Source organism: Alligator mississippiensis, chromosome 1, assembly GCF_030867095.1.
Source record: "Alligator mississippiensis isolate rAllMis1 chromosome 1, rAllMis1, whole genome shotgun sequence".
Classification (NCBI taxonomy): Eukaryota; Metazoa; Chordata; order Crocodylia; family Alligatoridae; genus Alligator; species Alligator mississippiensis.
In genome coordinates this window covers 239,501,391-239,509,336 of record NC_081824.1, presented here as the reverse complement: position 1 = coordinate 239,509,336, position 7,946 = coordinate 239,501,391, and the positions used below count along the sequence as shown (strand labels likewise).

The 7,946-nt window shown below is 42.5% G+C and overlaps 1 protein-coding gene across 6 annotated transcripts in view; it reads right to left on the bottom strand.

Annotated features, from left to right (window-relative positions):
* The window catches only part of WARS2 (tryptophanyl tRNA synthetase 2, mitochondrial), a 95,791-nt gene that overhangs the window by 18,317 nt on the left and 69,528 nt on the right, over window positions 1-7,946 (bottom strand). The window lies entirely within an intron of this gene.

Below are 7,946 nucleotides of genomic sequence, written 5' to 3'. Positions count from 1 at the left end.
AAGCATGGGTTAGAATGGTTAGTAAGAAGCTACCTTTCAATCTAAGACGGTGGGGACTGATCTTTTTGGTCAGCCTGCCACAAAGCAAGCCGTGCCACTGATTCTCTTCCCCTGCTCTGCTCTCTCCCCCCTGCCTTATTTATACTGTTCTCCCTACTTGTTGCTGGATCTGCTGCATGCCAAACAAAACACCTATGCCTGCCACTGGGTTGGCCACCCCACACCTAAGAGGTCTAAAGACAGATTTGATATTTTTTTCGAATTTCTAGCAAACCTGGGTTCAATTCCTTAAAAAAAATCCATTAAAAAAGAAGTGAATTGCAGTTAAGACTGCCACATTTTCACAATAGACCACTGGAATCCAAAAAGGCATTTGAGTCTTCATCCGAAGACATTAAGAGATGGAGAATCCATTACTTGCCTCAGAAGTTCATTGCCATAATTAACCTCCTCCTCCCCTATGAAAAAAAAAGAGTGCGTATTATTTAGTTTGAACACAAGGTTCTAGCTGGGTTCTGTTAAAGTAGGGCTCTCCAAATCCAGCACACAACCAGGGACCACATACAACACTGACATGAGCCTCGGCCTTCCCCTGCATGATCCCCTCCACCACATGGGCTGTGCCAGAAGCATGCAGCCCACTGCCCTTGCCATGCAGGCTGCGCAGACCCCCAGTCACTTTGCTCTGCAACAATGGGACAGATGCTACTAGGGCCCACATGCACCCTGTGGGCTGCAGAGTAAAGAGCTGTATCATGTAATGGAATAATTGCTAGCAGTAATAAGTTGTTATTCTCCATGAACCAATAACTAGAGCTGGCAGATTTAACAGCTGACAGGCTAAAGCCCAGGGATCCAAAGAAAGTTCTGGAACAGAATATATTCTAATAATTCCCTACACCCTGTAAGAAGGCTATTACCTTTTCTCTATAGCCTCAGTGTGAATAGGGGAAATACTGACCACTGAAGACACAAACTTATTGCTGCCTGTTCTGAAAAAGCTGGGAAAGGTTTAGCCTCAGCAACCCTGTACAGGAATTTGTCAGCACAGGCAGTTTGTCTGTCAAACTAAACAAAAGATTACAGGGCATTCACAGATACGGGTTTTCAGAGCCCTGTAACTTGCCCAGGTTTGTATGGATATTCACAAAGTAAAAACAAACAAACCAACCCACACCTGCTCCCAAGTGACCTTACTTCCAAAATCTGCAGACCCTGCTCCAATGCAAAAAGTCACTATAGCTATATGAAAGAAAAAATATATTTGCAAAACAGCTTGTTCTTCCCTTTTCAAAAAGGACCAATTTTTGTTGAAACAGAAGGAAATAAAACCAGCCTGGAACATGCACCCATGATGAAAATTTTTTGCACAAACTGTTAAATTGGAATAGAGTTATAAGAAACCAAAAGGAGATCTTATAATGGCAAGTGTTAGGCAAGGCCTAACTGCCAGCTCTGCTTATAAATTAGAACATATTGGGCAAGACACAAGACTCTTTACTGCTCAGTAGAGCAGTTTACTGTGCAGTAAGTGTGCACGTCTACACATGCACACACTTACTGTGCAGTAAACTGTTCTAATCACAAGTAAATGTGCTACCTGAAAATGCAAGTAGCAAATTTACTTGTGATTAGTTACGGCACAGTAGTGCTCTTGTAGACACCTGGCTGACAGCAAATTTGCTCCTTCCTAGTCGGCCGGGCAGCAGAAGGCAGGAGATTGCTCCTTGTCCTCGAGAAGCTGCCTGCGGTCAAGGGAGGCTCAGCCACCGAAGCTTGGGCAGGGACTATGTCCACCTGCCCAGCAGCAAGGAGCTCCCAGCCCCCAACTCCAAGATTGTGATTGGAGAGCGGGGACTGGGAAATCCTTATCTCTCAGCCCCTGCTTCGCCACATAGGGGGGAGGGAGGGCTGGGAGATCCTTATCTCCCAGTGCCAGCAGTTGAGGGGCTAGTGCTAGTAGATCCTTATATCCCAGCCTGAACTTTGGAAAGATAAGTATCTCTCAGCATCCCCCCACCATGACTGTAAAGCTGGTGCTGGGAAATAAGGATCCGCTGGTGGTGACTGGGGAGCCTGTTTGCTGCCCAGCTCCACGATTGCAGAGTTGGGCAGGGAACAGGCTCTCTGGCCCCTGCCCCACGATCATGGAGCAGGGGGCTGGGAACTGTTCCAATCAGGGGCAAGTCCGAGCCCCATGACCTTATCTGCCAGTGACCCCTGCACTTGGTTTGGAAGCGGGGGCCAGGAGCTCCTTGCTGCCAGGGCAGGGAGACATTGTCTCCACCCAGTGGTGATGCCCACCCTGGCAGCAGGCAACTCCTTGGGGGCAGGGAGCAATATCCCAGCCCCCACCAGGAGACAGCCATCTCCTGGCCCCATGCTCCCTGCCAGCCCCTGGGTTAGCACCTGGGGGAGCCTAGAGTTCCCCTGGCTGCTGTAGGGGGCTGTTGCAGGGCTGGCAGGGGCAGGAGCAGACTGCTGCCATGAGCAGCAAATCTGTTCCCAAGTCTCTGCATGTGTATTCATGAATAAACTACTCCAGGATGAAATGCATGTGTAGACACACCCACAAGAGTGTATATATGCACAAAGCTATTCATTTGATCAAAAGTTATGGGACAAGAGTGGAGGTTCAAAGGAAATTTAATTTTCAAAATTTAGTATGAAAGACCAAACCCAAGAGTAGAATATTCTGTAAAATCAACTGCCAAACTTGTAGAGAAGTTTAAGTCCAATATAAGTAAAGAGAGCTTAGGCCAATATAAGCAAAGCCAGAGATATAAATGACATAGCTGCTCAGAACAGCAGAGCAGGATGAGAGCTGCATAGATGAAGAGCCTGAATGCACCACTGCATTCAGTAAAGTGTAGTAAAGAAAGAATATCTTCAAAACATTGCAGGGCGGGGATAGGAGTGGGGGGGGAGGAGGGGAAGGTTAAGGCTATGATTCTCAGCTAGGGTACCATGGTACCCTGGTTCTCTGCAACAGAAGTACTGTTCTATAATTTTTCTGTACTCCAAAGATAAGTGAAAGCTAAAAACTGGGATTATCTGTGGGCTGCCTTGACCCTATTCAGGTTGAAAACCACTGGGTTAAGGACTGACTATTATACTCCTACATAGATAACAAAACTTGATTATCGGCTCTCAAATCGAGCGGGTAAAGGTATAAGAAGATTAATCGAGTAGAAGTTGAAGCTAGATGAATACATATTAAAAGGTGCAAACTTTTATAATGGTGATGGCAGTCACTGGAACAACTACCAAGTGTTGTGGGGGATTCACCAGCATGGGAAGTTGTTCACAACAGGCTGTCAGATTGAGGGTCACAACAGGCCCTTCTTAACCTTACTATCTAAGAATCTGCAAAAGTCCAAAGCCGAGCCCAAGGATTTCTTCTGCTACCAGCAATAAAAAAAAAAGAAATCACAACTTGGGTAATGTCCCTGGCTGCATGTCAAACCCACCTACTAGAACATCACTGCTGTTAGAAACCCTGACTATCAGCTATCTAATCCATTAAATCCTGCCGGTCAGCTCCAGATATGTTTGTCCTGAAGGAATATAATAACCTGTTTTCAATATAAAAAAATCTTCTCTGGAAATATTGCCTGCAGCTTGGCTGAAATGATCTGAAGGAACAGAAGCCCTGCAAGTCTCCTATTTATTGTTTCCCTTCGGAAACCAAGTATTTCCTGTTTAGTAGTTTTCACTAAAAATTTACCCATATCCACATGATGAATCCCTCTTTTGGGTACCCAAATCATATTCTCTGCCTCTTACTAAACACGATAAATTCCTATTGACCTGTTTTATAAGCTTGTGTGCATATGAGGCATATGCCTCTCTCTCCCCAGTCTCAAACTCTTCCAAATCTCTTACAAGTCCTCAAAACCTATTCCCATTTCTCAGAGTTGAGATAGTCATCTCATTTTAAGAGTGACATATAGGTTCCTTACAGAGTTGCTGTACGAGGTTATTCTCCTGCTGCTGAGAAAAGGCAGACTTCTGGAACACGTTTCCTACCGGTTTCATTTCTGGTCTATGTCTACTCCTTTTCCAGCATGTTAAAGCCTTGTGACTTCTACAGCAAAAGTGGCCATGCACAGATGATGTGTGTTTGCCTGCAACTCCATGATACCTTTCACCTCTCAGACGCGAGGAAAATGTCCAGGTTTTGTCCTTACCTCCTCTTTCTCCTTTAAAAAATAAGCTTCCTGATACTCTCATCCTGTAAATGCTCCCAATAGTTCATTTGTTTGACATTTAGTACTATCAATAAAAAAAACACTAACAAATTCAGCTAACATCTTTTAATTTTTAACTGTTCATAAGATTTCTTATGCAGCTCTGTAATAGAAACTAGTGTTCTACCAGCTAACCAATGCATGCTCTGATCCCAGTCATACTTTGTGAGGCATCTATGAATCCTCAGTCTGATGAATCAGAGGTGTTTTGTCACTGGCATTCAGAGACAAAACAGTAAGTGGGAGAGCTCAAGGACACTGATCAAGAGGGAATCATGGATGTGCTGAAGTGAAGTAGAGGTGGGTACAGACAGATAAGCTGATAAATTTTCCAAGATCTGCGACATCAGCATGGGTCAGTGAATAATCCAGGGATATGTATCAGTAGCTGCAGAGATGGTGTGAAGTCAAGCTCAGTATCTCAGTCTTCAAACTGCTTCCATGACAGCTTTCCTCAAGTTGTAACTTGGCCTCTTTTAAACCAGAACTTGGAAGATTAGGTATGGTAGGCAAGTTAAACTAGCTGGTCTTGGAATAGCTCACTGCAACTATGCCTGAGAGATTTTGATGATGCAGAGAAACAGTATTTATCTGCGGGGGTGGTTAAAGGATGATGTAGGAGTAGGGGTTCTATAACTCTATGTAACCTAATAAGATGAGATGCCATCCTAAATCTCAAAAGAGGGCAAAGATTTTGACAGTTTCTCTCTATTTCTATGATCACCAGTTATTCTTCCCAATGCTCCTAAGAATTCACAAGAACATCTCTGAAGTATTTGCCCTTTTGAGAAACCTAAAATTATAAACAAGCTAAACCAGAAACAGGCAATTTTCTCACAGCCCAAAATTTGAGGCATTAACTAAATTGCTTGTAATTCGCCTACAAAGTAGGAACAGGGAAAAACTACAGAGAGTAGGCCTGTGTGAATAAGAAAGTATTCAATTCAGATTCGGCTGATTCAGAGGACAGTGATTCAATTCTGAGATTCGGATCACTGTCCCGAATTGATTCGGCTGTATCGGCTTCGGAAGATTCGGCACTGATTCGGAGAGATTCGGTGATTCGGCCATAGACTATAATGGGGAATCACTGAAATACCTAAAACATTGTCATTTTTTGGCAGATTTGGATGAAAGCAGCAGGAATGGTAGTCCCTTCTGAGGGCATGAAGCCTGCCAAGTTTCAAGGAGATAGGTGCAGGGGTTTCTGGGAAACTTCAAACTGCTGAAAGCACAACTCATGTTGTATGTGTGTTAAGGCGCAGCGGCGTGAAAACAGCAGGCATGGTAGACCATTCTGAGGGCATGAGGCTTGCCAGGCTTCAAGGAGATAGGTGCAGGGGTTTCTGGGAAACTGCACCTCAAGCTTCTGAAAGCAAAACTTGTGACATGTGTGACTGTGTGTGTGTGTGTGTGTGTGTTAAGGTACAGCAGGATGAAAACAGCAGGGATGGTAGCCTGTAACAGGGCATCTTCCTGGTGCTCAGGCAAAAACAGCTCACAAAAAGGACAGAAAGGCTGCTGACAGAGGTCTATGTGCTGTTTCTACATCCCTCCCCCATAGCACTATGATTGGAAGGGGACTCAGGGAAAGATCACAGTCACTGGCCAGCTACAGATGCCAGTCGTTCCCCCCTGCTCCCCCTTCCTCTTCTCAGTTTGTTACCCTAAAAAACTGCCTTTCGAATCTCCAAATCTTTTTCTGAATCTTTTCTGAATCGATTTGGAGGGGTTTTTTGGTCTCCCAATGCATTTCTGATTCGGTGATTAGGCCTCTGAATCAGGCTGAACCTTCTCTGAATCGAATCAGTGACTGAAGCTTTGCACACCCCTATCACAGAGTAGCAGAACCATGAACAATGAGCACTGAGACAAGTCACACTGCTTTTTTAAAAATAATTTCACAAAGTTATTAGGTGAGGGGAAAGAAATAGTTGTGGCATGTGGACAGAAACAGTTGTGGCACGTGGATATTAAGAAATTTGATATGGTGTCTCAAATTCTTATTCATGAAATTAACTGATGTTGGCTGGAATGAGATCACTTATATGGGCAGTAATCTGCCTGAAGGACCATAAATAAAAGGAAAAATCTTAAATTGGGGGAGGTAGCTTTCACAGAGATTGCTGTTAAATATATTATTTTTAAAACCTTTATTATTACCTTAAGGCATGAAAAAGGTTTACCTAACCAACTAATTTATAGTCATCTAATATTAAAGAGAAATTTGGAAGAAGAGTATCTAGTTCGTCTATCATATTGGTATCATTTGGGAACCATTCCACTGGAATCAGCCAATGTAAAACAAAACAAAGATCAGGATAATCAGGAACAGGTGGTATTTTTTTCCTTTCCTTTATAAAAATACCAGAGATTCTACTACTACTACTATTATTATTAATAACAACAACAACAACAACAATAAAATGAAATTATTCCAAATAGAAATGCAATTAGAACAAATAATGATATGTGCGTAGAAGATTTGTGAATGGCTTAGACTGCCAAACATGGATGACAATAGATATAAATTAGGGACACTAAAAAAATCTCTCTCCAGTTCAAGTATGGCTTTCAATCCCACTGTGCAGTACCAACAGCTATGAATGCCCTACAATGGGACACTTTTCCAAATTAAAAGAATTATTCACACACTACTTCTTATGAAAAGTACTCTTTGGTCCACGCTAGCTGGATGGGTTTAATTGATTTGGAGTTTAAACTTTAGCTTCTAAAAGTTTCAGCAAAGCACACTTTGAAATGCCTCCAAAAAGGGAGCAATAGGAGCATGACTCCACCCTACACACAATCAAGAGCTGATAGCTATTTCTGGAAAATGAGCAGCAGAACCAGTTAGTTAGTGCTCACTCTTAAACTGTTATCTTTAGACTTTAGAGTTAAGATGCCCATTGATGCCAAAGTTGCCACCTCTCAGAGTTACTGCTTTGATTTGCCTGCACACTACAAGAATACTGTATCTGCTGACACCCAAGAGAATCTCCACAACTAGACCAGGTAGAAACATAATTTCCTTTTTTAAAACAGAAGCATAAATTCTGCAGAAGTTGACAGAGATCTCAGAGATGTGGTAGAATGGGTAGTTACTGCAGAATCCAACCCTCGGACAGAAGTCTGATTGCTTTCTGGTCATAAAGCAGAAATAAAATTGATGGCTAGGTTAAAATATATACATATCTACACATGCACACAAATTCTAATTGGTTGTCCTGAGATCACACTAATACAAGGTTCTGCTCATAACTATGTGTTTTTAATATAGATGAAATACAAGGACTATATCTAGAATCATCAGTTTTTGAAATTGTTTTAAAAGGAATAATTACTGATCAAAAGGCTAGTTTAATAAACTATAAAATAAGGACTTCGCTCAGGCACTTAAGTAACACCAGGGCTAGAGCTCAGAGAATGAGGCTATGCTTCAGTCTGTGAACCAGTTAGATGCTGCCTTTGACATTCTCCTTACAAGTTTGCTCCTGGCAACTGCTAAGACCTTTTAAGGACCTGATTTACAGCCATTAGTTGATTTTCAAGAAATAGTTATGAGGAAAGAACTGTATGGTTTTGGTAGACTTTATTCATCCCGACAGCACTATGTTAAGGTCAGTAATGTCCTAAAAAGAAGCACATTAGTCTTTTCTGGGTGCCTAGTTTCAGAAATTTTTTTTTTTTGGTTAG